Source organism: Acanthochromis polyacanthus, chromosome 18, assembly GCF_021347895.1.
Source record: "Acanthochromis polyacanthus isolate Apoly-LR-REF ecotype Palm Island chromosome 18, KAUST_Apoly_ChrSc, whole genome shotgun sequence".
NCBI lineage: Eukaryota > Metazoa > Chordata > Actinopteri > Pomacentridae > Acanthochromis > Acanthochromis polyacanthus.
The window spans coordinates 18,524,284-18,537,686 of record NC_067130.1 but is presented as its reverse complement, the minus strand read 5'-3'; the positions used below and the strand labels follow the sequence as shown (position 1 = coordinate 18,537,686).

At 40.5% G+C, this 13,403-nt stretch overlaps 1 protein-coding gene across 1 annotated transcript in view; it reads left to right on the top strand.

The window, feature by feature from the left end:
* The first annotated feature begins 4,570 nt into the window (after positions 1 to 4,570).
* LOC110960824 (synaptic vesicle glycoprotein 2C-like) overlaps positions 4,571 to 13,403 on the top strand; it is a 66,168-nt gene continuing 57,335 nt past the window's right edge. Inside the window, exon 1 of the mRNA XM_022208207.2 lies at positions 4,571 to 4,774. The gene's annotated coding sequence lies outside the window, so the exon portion shown is untranslated. The remainder of the gene's footprint in view (positions 4,775 to 13,403) is intronic.

The following is a 13,403-nucleotide window of genomic DNA, read 5'->3' as shown; positions in this document are numbered from 1 at the left end:
TATGTGGCCGCTCCCTGTGACCTTTACACAGATTTTTAAGAGCTCAGTTCTGCTGTGATCTGCAGATTTCTGTTCCATTTGGTGTTGAATTAAACAATTTACTGATTCAGTTTTATCCAACTTAACTTTAAACAATATTTTAATAATTTAATCACACCTCTATGGCAGATTTGAATGATTCCATCTCCTTTATCGATTTACTTTAATCCTGTTTTAATTAGTAACAGATTCCTTCATTCTCTCCCATTTTATTGTTAATTTAATACATTGCTAATTTGGATTTCCTCTGTAGTATTTTCTCACAAAGCTAGATATTTTAATCTTAATCCTCAGCATTGTTTTATGACTTAATACTTTAACTTTTATTCCTGTTTAAGCATTTAGCTGCTGTTTGAACTTTTCACCCTTTCTCTGTCTTTCTGTGCGTACGTGACAACCTGCACATCTCTGTAACCGCAGACCCCCCTTTTTCCTTCAGTTTTTCACAACTTTTAACGGATGTTCTTTACTTTAATTAAGAAGTTGTCACCTGACCACGCTACTGCCATCTTAGATGCTATTCTTGTTCCAGTTTGTCAGTTTTGAAGCGAGGGGGAAAGTTCTCCCCCCAACTCTTGAAAGATCAGATGTAACCGCAAACCTTTAATCAAGCGGAGCATGAAGCATTTATCTTAAACCTACTTTCCTTAGGTCTGATGTTGAAACCTGCACCCTGCTTAGATCAACACTTTTCACCCTGTTCAGAGCTAGAATTCAAACATGCATTCATAAGTACTTTAATACATTTGATTATAGGGTTAATACAAGTTGCAAGCACATTAATATATGATTAACACCCAATATGATCAACCGAAGGTTAATGATGATTATAAGTAATAATGAGTGATTAAATGATTATCGTAAGTAATGAATAAAAGCAAGAACATCATTACTAAGCAAAAGTAATTAAAATGATGATTATAAGTAAAAGTAATAAAATGATGATCATAAGTAAAAGTAATTAAAATGATGAATATAACTGGTAAGCAAAAGAGTAATTAGAACTGATTATATGTAATATGCCAAAGCAACAAAACACGATAGTTTAATACACATGCAAAAATGAATATTCTCCACAGAACCCAGAGAGGGTAATTTGGTTATTATTTATTTCATAAATAGTGTTATTTATGTCAGTAGCCCTATAAGGTGCAGTCAATTCCAGCCATTTTCAGTACAAAAAATCGCTAATATTATATTTGTAAATAAAAATATGACAAGAAATACAGGGAATATTGGACACGCATTGCGAGGTGCATTTCCTTGAAAACAACCTATTCGTGGATTATATACCGACTTCAAGACATGTTTTGGACAAAATATTTTGCTGGCTTGTTTCGTCTGGATGTCTAAGGTTGGATTATGGCCGTTTTTTTGTGGAATATTTTCATCTGTGTGTAATAATGAACCCGGAAATGTGAGTCGTGCTGTGTACGTTAAAGCTGTGTATAGAGAACGGATGGATGGATATTCGTTGTTTGCCAGACAAATGTGTTTATATTACCCGCTGTGGTAATCACATCTGAAAGTGGTTTATACTACCCGTATTCGGGCCGCTGAACCTTAATGAGTTAATAGTGTTATTATTTATTTACTGACTTTTTTTTTTCTGTGAACATCCCGGAAATGGTTATTAATATTTGGTTATGTGTGGCTTTCTGGAAAACAATGTTTGTGTGGTCTGTAATGAGTTGAGTGAAATGGGAAGATCTTGCCTGTTTGATTGCATTATTGTAGGTTTTGAGTTGCTGATGTAGAATTTCATAATGAACTATTAATTTAGTTTTTCTCCATCTCTTCTCAGCACTCCTACAGTTTCTTTTTAATTGATTGATTTTATCGTTTTTTCCCCACGGGGGTATAGGTTTACTTTTGATTGCTTTAGTTAAAAGTGGAGCCACTAAGTACAAGGTTCACTTCAGTCTACTGTTAGAAATTATCCACGATAAAATCACAATGCGGGTAGAATTTCTGCAGGAGTGCTCTGTAAAAGCTCAATAAAATTTGCAGCCACTTCAGAAGTTAGGTAACATTTCCTCACTGTTCTCACCGGGGCCTCCCACTGGTTAAAACCGGTGATATTAAAAAACACACAGTAATGGTCAGACACAGCCAGGTCAACAACAACAGAGGACACACCAATGGACAGGCCATGGGTTATAACCAGCTCCAGGGTGTGTCCTCTGTTGTGAGTTGGCTGCGTGACGTGTTGTTTAAAATCAAAGCAGTTTAAAAGATTTAAAAAGTCTCTGGACATTGGGTCCAAGAGGTTGTCCACGTGAAGATTAAAGTCAAATTCTGTCATATTTGGTGTGAATGATTGATAGAAGTTCTGAAAATTCACTGATAAAAAGGTTGAAGTGGTGGGGTGGTCTGTAGACTGTTATATACAGGATCTGAGTGCTGCTAAAAACAAAGGCATGATACTCAAATGATGAGTAACTGTTAAAAGACACTTCATTTGAGGTGAGAGCTTTGCTTGTAATGGAGGCTGTTCCGCCTCCTCTTCTACCCTGTCTGATGGAGAATAAAAAGTTAAAATTTGGTGGGGAAGCCTTGGTGAGAACAGCAGGTGCATCAGTGCCAAGCCATGTCTCTGTCAAGAGAAGACTATCCAATTTATTATTATATAAAATCAAATCATTTAATTCATGTGCCAACACATAACTGTGCAAGGGGTTTCTAATCCTCAATTAGCCTTTATTAGCTAACACAATGTAGCATTAGAACACAGGAGTGATGGTTGCTGGAAATGTTCCTATTCCATTAAACATCAGCCGTTTCCAGCTTGAGTCGCCGGTTCGATCCTTGGCCTGGAGAGCTCATGTCGAGGTGTCCCTGACAGCCTGTCCTCAAACAAAAAACAACCACATAGGTCGTCTGTACATGCCCGTATTACAACCCAGTGTTACTGTCCCTATCCCTAACCCTAACCTTAACCATAACCCTAAAAACGTGTTGGGAAAGTGAGAAAAAAGCCGTTTTGCGACGGAAAAGCCGTTTCGCGAATTAAATCCTGTAATGCGTTCGTTTTCCCCGAAGGGGTGCAAACGTTCATACGACCGCATAGGTCGTATTCCGGTGCACGGTGCAAACGACCGATGCAGTCGTATGAATTTGAGGACTTGTTGGTCCCTGAGCAAGACGCCAAACCCCTAACTGCTCCTGATGAGCCGTGGTTAGAGGTTGTTGCTAGAGGTACGGACCCGTACCCGTAGCCTGTGGACTACGGATATGGCACTTTCCATTTGCCAATCAGATACGCGAGATCTGGTCACGTGACTCCCGGTAGACGCTAGCTGTACGGACCCGTAGCATCGGTACGACAGGTACGGACCCTAAACCTGACCCTAACACTAACCCTAACCTTAACCTTTGCTTACCTTTCAACAGTTTGCAGTGGTTAGCAGCTTCTTGACTCGCGAGACTCGCGTACGGGTCCGTATCTGTCTGGCAAATGGAAAGTGCCGTACCCGTAGCCTGTGGGCTACGGATACGGACCCGTATCCGTAGACACTACCTCTTGAACGTGGGTCAGTATGTGATAGCAATTTCGTTGTACTCTGTATAATGACAATAAAAGACATTCTTCTTCTAGAACAGTCATTTACCACATTAACAATGTCTATACTGTATTTCTGATTCATTTAATGTTATCTTCATTGAAGAAACAGTTTTTCTTTTTTAAAAAAAAGGACTTTTCTAAGTGACCCCAAACTTCTTAACAGTAGTGTATACAATTGTGTTTTGATTTTTTTCTGGTCTATGTTGAGTATAATAAGACATATAAATAATACAAAAAAATGATATAATGTATGTTTTGTACATTAGTAATTAATTTGACACATAATTTTACATTATTTTAGGTAAGAAACTGATTTAAGCGACAGAAAATCCGGCTCATTTATCACATTAACAATGTCTAGACTGTATTTCTGATTCACTTAATGTTATCTTCATTGAAACAAATACTTTTCTTTTGCAAACAAGAACATTTTTAAGTGACCTCAAACTTGTGAACGGTAGCGTATGTGGACGCCAGGTCTTAGGAGGTTAATAATCACAGATTATCTAACTCTTATGTCGGTGATCACAGGTGTACCCTCTCTTGAAGCAGATTTTCAACTTTAAGGCCTGATTTTTCAATATTTCTGTATTAATCATTGGTCATTTGACATAGCTGCACAGATGAGCGTTCAGTGCTGTTGTATACTGTGAATAGCTAAATGAACCTGGTGAAGCTGCAGATCATGTTAATAAACTTCTTCCCTGGAGCCACATTTCAGCTTCTTTGTTCTCATCCTACGTCCAAAACTCAGCAGCCTGAGATGCTGCCAACACCCCGCATCACTGAGCCCTGGCCAGATACGCTTGTACTGTATTATAGGGAAATGCTCACTGTTGTCCTGTTGGATGCAGACCCACTATCGATCTAAGTCTGCCTATTACATCCCTGCTGCCTTCCTCCCTCCCCCCACCTCCCTCCCTCCACACTCACGCTTCCCACCTCCCCCTCTCTCAGCCTCTCTCTCTCTCTCTCTCTCTCTCTCTCTCTCTCTCTCTCTCTCTCTGCTTTCTTGGACTGCAGCAGAGAAACCGCTGCATCGAAGAAGACAAGAAAAGAAGAAAATCTCGGCGCGATGCCTGCTACCTCCGCCGCCGTGTAGAGGAGGGAACCGGGGAGCGCACGCTTGATCCAGCGCGTCGGTGCAATGAACGCGATCCTTTGTGGACTGTAAGTGTCTGTATTGTTTTTTCTTCTTCAAAAGAAAAATCTCCCCAACTGCAACTTCATCCTCACTGCGCTTTGGCAGCTGTCGATGGTATCTTTCTCTATCATTTCATATGTAAAAAAAATCCTCCTGCTGCTGGAGCGGCAGGTTAAATGATGGATTGTGTAAATGCCGTGTGCGCACGATTGGACGGGAAAGTTGGGGAAGTTTGCAAGTTGTGCAGCGTGAGCATCACTGAGTGGAATTTGGGAATGTGTATTTGGTTAAAACGCGTTTGCTCTTTTGGTGAAGTTTTCATGAGATGCAGCAAATTTAAAATCGCACAATTCAGTGAGTTTGGGGTGGGTGCTGTAGGTAGGTGGGCGGGCGGATGCAGCCATCCTGACGTGATCGATGTTCGTGGAGAGATGCGCGCACGGCGAGGCAACCCCGAGCTTCCCCCGTGCGCGCACATGCAGGCAGAGTGGATCTGCAGCAAGCTACGCAGGAGGAAGAGGAGGAGAGGGAAAGCGGCTCCATCCATTACTCAGGAGTCGGTGCGGCTCGATGCGGTGCGGGGAGAGTCGTCTTCACCGTACAAGCCAGGCACGATTGATTCTCGGCCAGCAGGACAGACCCAAATCTAATTATGGGACGCGACTTGCGTCAGAAGACTCCGTGCGATGATTGATGTTGCTTCCTGTCCGCGGTCTGCGCTCCAGCCTGTGGAGCCGCTGTGCGCAGGCTGCAGCAGTAGTAAAACGCTGCAAGTGGAACAAAAGAGGAGGAAAGTGACATATGAGTTGTGCAATAGAGCTCCCCCCTCCTCCCTCACCTAAAACTTCCCATCCTGGAAATTCAGAGCAGGTGTTCGCTTCCAGGCAGTTCCCTGACTGGATAAATGCTCCCTTTAAATAGATATTTGTCAAACACCCAAGCCAGTGTATGAATGGATGTTTGCCTTAGGCCTGTATACCTCAGTGTTTGCTTCAGCTGGGCAGATGACAATCACTCTGTTTAGCCGTTTCTCATTGTGTCGATTTCTTTTATATAAGAGCACACTGAGCACAGAGGAGGGTTTTGGCTTGTATTTCTGCAGCACACCTCAGGATGATGGCCGGAGAAGAAAGTCAGAATACAGTCAGGCAGCAGATCAATAAAGCGGAGAGAACAAAGAAAAGAAACGTGAGGTTTTGATGGCAACACAGTCTCAAGTCTTTGTATAGATTTTGGTTTATGACTTATTCCTACTGAAGAGTTCTGTTGCCTGCATGTCAGAAAAGGTAAGAGTTCAACAGAAAAATGAAAAGACCAGTCGAACATTGGAAGTTTCAGCTACAGTGCCTACACACAGAGTTCACTCCCCTTGTTGAATCACAGTCAGTAGAATTTTTGACAGGAATTTACAAAACATGGCACTTGAGCAGATTTCACTCTATTAAAGTTTAGCAGATTCACCTTTGACCACAATTACAGCATTGAGTCTTTATGGAACGGTCTCAGTCAGCCTTGCACATCTGAACACTGCAATGTCGGCCTATTCTTCTTTGCAAAACGGCTCAGGTTGTGTCAGATTACATGGGGATTGTAAACAAGCAGCCCATTTCTCGTCCAGTCATAAATTCTCAATTAGAATCAGGCTTTGACTCGGACACTAAACAACGTTCACCTTGTCGTCTTTAAACCATTTTGGTGTAGCTTTGGCTGTTTGCTTTAGATTGTTGTCTTGTTGGAAAGCAAATCTTCTACCAAGTCATAGTTCTCATGCAGATGCATCAGATTGTCCTCCAGGATTTCATTATACAACGACGAATGGTGCGATCTGACACTGATGTACCTTGGCCTTGGAGTTCACCTTTAATTTCTTTGGAGGTTGCTCTGGGCTCTTTGGATACAATTCCAACGATCCGTCTCTTCAATTTGTCATCAATTTTCCTCTTGCGGCCACGTCCAGGGAGGTTGGCTACTGTCCCGTGGGTCTTGAACTTCTGAATAATATGAGCCACTGTTGTCACAGGAACTTCAAGCTGTTTAGAGATGGTCTTATAGCCTTTACCTTTAAGATGTTTGTCTATCATTTTTTTTCGGATGTCCTGGGACAATTCTCTCCTTCGCTTTCTGTTGTCCATGTTCAGTGTGGTACACACCTTTTCACCAAACAGCAGGGTGACTACTTGTCTCCCTTTAAATAGGCAGACTGACTGATTATGAGTTTGGAAACACCTGTGATGTCAATTAAATGACACACCTGAGTTAATCATGTCACTCTGGTCAAATAGTTTTCAATCTTTTATAGAGGTACCATCATTTTTGTCCAGGCCTGTTTCATTAGTTTGTTTTTTTAAATAATTATGTTAATCAACAATTCAAAAGTAATGGCTGTTTTTGATTATTTAATTTTCAATAAATTTTTATTTATTGTTACTTTTGTGAGTTTCAAGTGATTTCAGTGAGAATTGTGGGTTTTTCCTTCTTTAACTGAGGGGTACCAACACTTTTGTCCACGTGTGTATCTACTTCAGAGGAGTCATAGGTGTCTTGATGTCCTTTCTCACTAATCTCTTTCCTGTGCAGCCACTCAGTTTTTGAGGACGATCTGCTATCAGCAGATTTACGTGTCATATTCCTTCCATTTCTTCATGATGATTTAACTGTACTCCAAGGATTATTCAGTGACTTGAAAATGTTCTTCTATCCATCCTCTGACATATGCTTTTCAATACCACATCCACTGAGTTGCTTCAATAGATCTTTTGTCTTTATGGTGTAGTTTTAACCACAAATATTTATTAACCAGTGACTCAACTTTCCACATGCAGTGTCTTTAAACTACAATTACTGAGACACATTCACTGCACTCAGATAATCACTTTTTCGCCATTTGTGTGACTTATAACACCAGCTGTCTGCTTCTGTGTCGAATTAGTTAATTTCAAACTGGCAAATTCTCGTGCAATCACTCATTTTACAATTTAGTTGTGATTACTTTGCAGAAATCTGTTTTTGTTGTGGCATGAAAGTTTTTTTGTTGTTGTTGTAATTTCTCATCCATAAAGCCAAGTGAAACTGATCACGACTCAGTGTTGAAACACTTGGCCAATGGGGCATGAATGCTTTTCATAAGCACTGTATAGGAGTGTAATGTTTGTGACACAGGCTACGAGTTAGCCAGTCTAGCTGATCTTCCATTTTCAGTTGTATTTTCCAAAATGTCAAAAAAAAAAAAAAAGAAGAAGAAAACAAGAAAAATGCAAGGGCAATTTTAGGACAAGAAAATGTGTGTATCCTCATTTGGGTTGAAAAAACATCGAGAAAATTCAATTTCTACATTTCACTGCACTGATTGTGGACACACACACACACACACACACACACACACACACACACACACACACATACACACACACACACACACACACATACACACACACACACACACATACACACATACACATACACACATACACATACACACACACACACACACATACACACACACACACACACACACACACACACACACACACACACACAGAGAGAGTTTCTATCCAATCACGATTTGAGCCTCCACACAGGGACCCCCATAGCAGCTGGCCAAGCTCCAGCAGTCGGTCAACCCTCACAGCCATCATTATATACAGGCAATCAGGCAGCTGTGTGTGTGTGTGTGTATGTGTGTGTGTGTGGGAGGAGATCCCACATTAAGTGCTGTGTTGTTTGGAATTTCCCTCTGCATCAGTGCATTTGTGAATATATGAATTGATGCGTTTCTGCTCTTCATTTGTGCTCAGCGAATCTGTGAGCTGTAAGGCACAATGCTGATGTATAATGTAGTGTGTGTTCGTTACTTTTGATCTAAACCTCCTCTTCCCTGCTCCCCCCGGCCGTCCTACTACTTGAACAGTCTCTTGAGGCTGCCCGTTCAAAGTGCCTGTTCATCAGTCCGTTTCTTCCTTTGGAGTGCCAGACAATTTTCAGTTTTACATGTTTGGGTTCCTGTTGAAGATTTCCATCAAAGAAATCTATGTGTGTTTGCTTGCAAGTGTTTAGGTGTTTGTAAAAAGCCGTCACTCTGTGTGTTGTGCTGCACAGTTGCTGCCTGTGACCTCTGGACTTTACTGATTTGGTCCCATTACGTCTTTCCAGTCAGTCTTGGGATTTAAAAATCAAAAACTTATGTTTTAACCTTTTTGCTGCAGCGTTGGCTTTGCAACTTCAAAGATTTGCTCTGTGGTTTGCAGTCAACTTAAGATAAAATGTTTTCCACAGATTATGGTGACGTTGTTCAACTACAAACATGGCTAAGCTTTACTTTTCTGCACTGTCCTGATTTGGAATTAGCAAGAGCAACAGACATGACGTGTGGGTCAGAGTTTGGGGATTGTTTTTGGTGATAAAAGGTCCAAAGTAAAGATTTGCCTGTGTGATGAAAGGTGTTTTTTTTTATAATCTGCTTTCAAAATTAGCCATTTTTGAGACTTTTATTTCGTGACAGCAGCTCTCTTTAAAAGGGTGTTCAGGTTTAAAACAGCTGAGATAAATACATGCAAAGGGCCGTGGATTGAGGCGATTTGCTTCAGGCACCAGTGAGAAAATAAAAATGATCCAAGAAGTTAAATTTGAACTATAGATGCATCCGTTTGAAGGCCTGCCAGAGGTACAATATGACAATTGGGTTTATTCTTTGGCTCATCATAAATCATCGTCTTATTTGGAGATTACTGAATTCTGACCTGTTTCTTCTAAAAACCCCTAGGAAGCAAAAATTAATCAATCTGCGACAATTATACTGTAGTATATGGAACTTGAAGTCAATAAATACTAAGAAAAGAAATGTTCTTAAGATCTTTTAGTCAGCTGAGCCGGTGAAAGTGAGACTGTTGGTGATGCACCTCATCGTCAGATCACTGAGAACAGGCTGAAAGACGTGACTCGAGCAGCAAATTGACAGACGTTACGAAGCCACTCATTCTTTGTTAAAGAGCCAAACTAGCAGCTGGGCATGTGTTGTGTTACATGGTGATGTAGAAAAGTAACAGAAGAACTTCAAATGAGGTGGTTCAGAGCGGTAAAGAGAAAGAATAAATATCTTTCGCGTGAAGTTTGGGCTTCGTAAGTTTGCAGACTTTTTCATGCCCATACACTATCGTTCAAAAGTTTGGGAACACATTGAAATGTCCTTATTTTTGAAAGAAAAGCAGTTATTTTCAAAGAAGAAACATTAAATGAATCAGAAACACAGTCTAGACACTAACCCTTTGATCCACAACATGGAACGAAAATGACCCAAATTCAATGGAAAATGGCTATGTCTTGAGCCCTGTTGTGCATCAAAAGGTTAATGTGATAAATAATTATTTTAGCTGGAAATGGCTGATCTTTAATGGAATATCTCCATAGGGGTACAGAGGAACATTTCCAGCAACCATCACTCCTGTGTTCTAATGCTACATTGTGTTAGCTAATGGTGTTGAAAAGCTAGCTGATAATTAGAAAACCCTTGTGCAAATATGTTAGCACCTGAATAAAAGTGTAAGTTTTAATGGAAAACATGAAATTGCCTGGATAACCTCAAACTTTTGAACAGTTCCAATGGTCTCCATGAAGGAGACTGTGGGTCAAATGCTGTGTTGAGCTCATGTTTTGTGGCATTTTTACTCACTGTTTACTTCTGGTGTCTGCTGATGTTTTCAGTCACTTTTGGCTTTTTGCTAACACTCCAAAACTACTTAAGCTTTGGCACAAAAACTTGTTGGTTATGAAAAGATCATGGTTTGAGTTAAACTACACCTGTGCATGAAAAGAAGCAAGGCAAAACGACACAAAAACAATAAATATGACTGTTTACATTACTTACACCTTCCACATGTGCAGATATAAATGTAGTGTGTAGAACTGCACTTAAAAAGACATAGAGAGTAACAGCGTTGTATTATGTTTTGGTCATATTGGAAAATATTTATGCTACAAAATACTTAAGTTCATGCACCACAATTAATTAGTCAGGTTTTGGAAAACGCACACTTGAGCAAATGACAAGCATAAAGCTCATGCTGTTTTCTACGTATTATTATTATTTCTACATAGTTTTTTTGTTATAATTATAATAATTTTATTTGCGGCACACATTGCAGGTAGGACAGTACAAAACGTTGAACAGCTGCCACAGTGTTTCGGTTACTTTTTTCTGTTTAACAATTTTCATTGAGTTTCCTATTAAATTCATTATAATACATTTTGTTTGCGGCACACATTGCAGGTAGAACACCACGAAACATTGAACAGCTGCTGCAGTATTTTGGTTATGACCAAGACAATGCTGCTGAAACATTGGAAATAAGTAAAAGCAAATGAAAGAAAGGGAGACTGCACCTTCAACAAGCTTAATTTTCTTTTTATCTCGGCATATTTGTTAAAGTCAGCAATTCGGGTCAATACTTAAGAAAACAGGGAGAATGATTCTTGTTGTTTCAGTCCTTTAAAAACATTCAGTTCAAATGAAGGGGCTCACTCTGACAGACCTAAAACCGACTGAATTTCTCTGTTAGAATTCAACTTGTAAGGCTTATGCATTTCTAACTGCATGGGAGGTTTTGTGTTATTTCTGTCAAAACCTAAACCTCGCATCTGCAGAGCTTGGCGTGTAGTTTTATTCACATGATGTGCATGAGCAAATCCTCACTGCAGCCATCTGTGGACACCGCAGACAGCCTGTAGGGCTCTGCACACACCACTTGCATTTACATATTGTCGACCAGTATGTCGCTTGCAGATACAGGATCTCATTGGTCTGAGCTGCATGTTCTGCCGTTTCTCGCAGTCAGTTTCTGTTCTGAACAGGGAAAGTTTTTCAGAATATGACTCTGTCCTGCAGAAAATGATTTCTCCATTTCGCCCTGCACAGTCCCAGAGTAGGCACCGGCAGAGTGTGCGCGCGCACGCGTCTACTGTATTTTCGTGTGTGCGTTTGCGAGTGATTAATGAACGTGGCTGGATGGCGTCAGCGGGCCATGACAGCACGACTGCAAGGAAATCATTTCTTCTCTCGCTGTGGACTGCTGATTCAGAGCTCACTAGAATTTTGCTGATTGCTAAAATCACATCATAAGGGTGCTGTTATAATAACCCCAATCACAGCATCGCAGCAGAAGGAGCGCCATCAAAAAGGAAATAAAAGCAGCCATAAACAATATTAGCTGGGCTGTTTATTGGGGGGAAAGGCCAAGGTTGTGTGCTGACTTGTTGTATAATGATGCTGTGCTAATAAAATGTATTCACCGCCCATAGTTTCCCCGTTTTACTGCTTTTAAACCCTGAATTGCGGTCAGTTAAAGTTGGCCTTTTTTTTGACGAAAATTTGTTCTTTCATATCAAACTGATTTCTACAAATGCATGAAAAATATTAAATGCAAAATAAGTGATTGCATAACTCTTCACCCCCTTCAATTCAGAATTTAGTAGATGAACCATTTGCCAAAATTACAGCATTGAATCTGTGTGAATAAGTCTGTCAGACTTGCACATCTGGACACTAATTGTACTCCATTTTTCTTTTTCAAATTGTGTCAGGTTACACAGGGAATTCTCTTTTTCAAGTCCAGCCACAAATTCTCAATTGGATTGATGTCTGGGCTCTAACTTGGCCATTCTAGAACAGCCATCTTGTTGTCTTTTTTTGTGTAGCATTGTCTGTGCTCTTTGGGTTGTCGTCTTAGTGGATAACAAATCTTTTCCCAAGCTGAAGTACTCTTGCTGACTGCATCAGGTTGTCCTCCAGGATTTCACTATACTTTGCTGCAGTTATTTTACCCTCTATCTTTACAAGCCCAGCATCCACGTATGATGCTGCCACCACCATGCTTCACAGTGAGGATAGTGTGTTCGTGATGATGGTGTCCCACAAAAAAACTTGCGACCTAACAGTATTTGTTGCATGAAAATGCTATCTAATGCAGGTTGCTTCAGGGAAAAGACTGGACATGCGGACCGGACTTTTAAGAATTATCTCTCAAACTGCACTGAAAGACTCCTAAATGTCAGCATTAATGGGAATTTGCATAAGGAGGAGAACGGTTGGCCTTTCATGAATAATGAAATGTCAACAGAAGAGGCATATCTTTCATATTCTGCATTGCCATCAAGACGTTGCCTTTGAAATTCATTGCGCACTTGGATAAGAGAGATGAGAGGAAAAGGAAGAGAGAGAGAGAGAGAGAGAAAGCAGAAACGAAGAGAGATTGACAGTAGAGAGCGGTAACCACAGATCAGCTCGGAGACCGGGGATTACAGTACACAGACCTGTCTGGTCTGTTACGCACCGTTATTCATTTTCCCTCTATTATAAAAAGTTCTCTCAGTGTTGCTGGACAGAAAGTTGATTGGCTATTTTCTCCTTGGCCATTTGGTGCCGAAACTGTCTCAGAGCATATCATGAGGTTTATCACGGAGTTCGACCTCTAGTCCCAGACATCAAGCACTCAGATGAAGGAGCTGCGTTGCTGGGAATGAGCACGGAGGTAGTTTGCAAAGACGAATGGGTGCAGAAAAGAGCTTTATTCAAGTCATACAATTTTTCTTTTCAGCAACATAAAAGTACAGAATCAACAGCTTTAAATACAGATAACCAGCATTGCTGTGAGTGCATATCAGTGT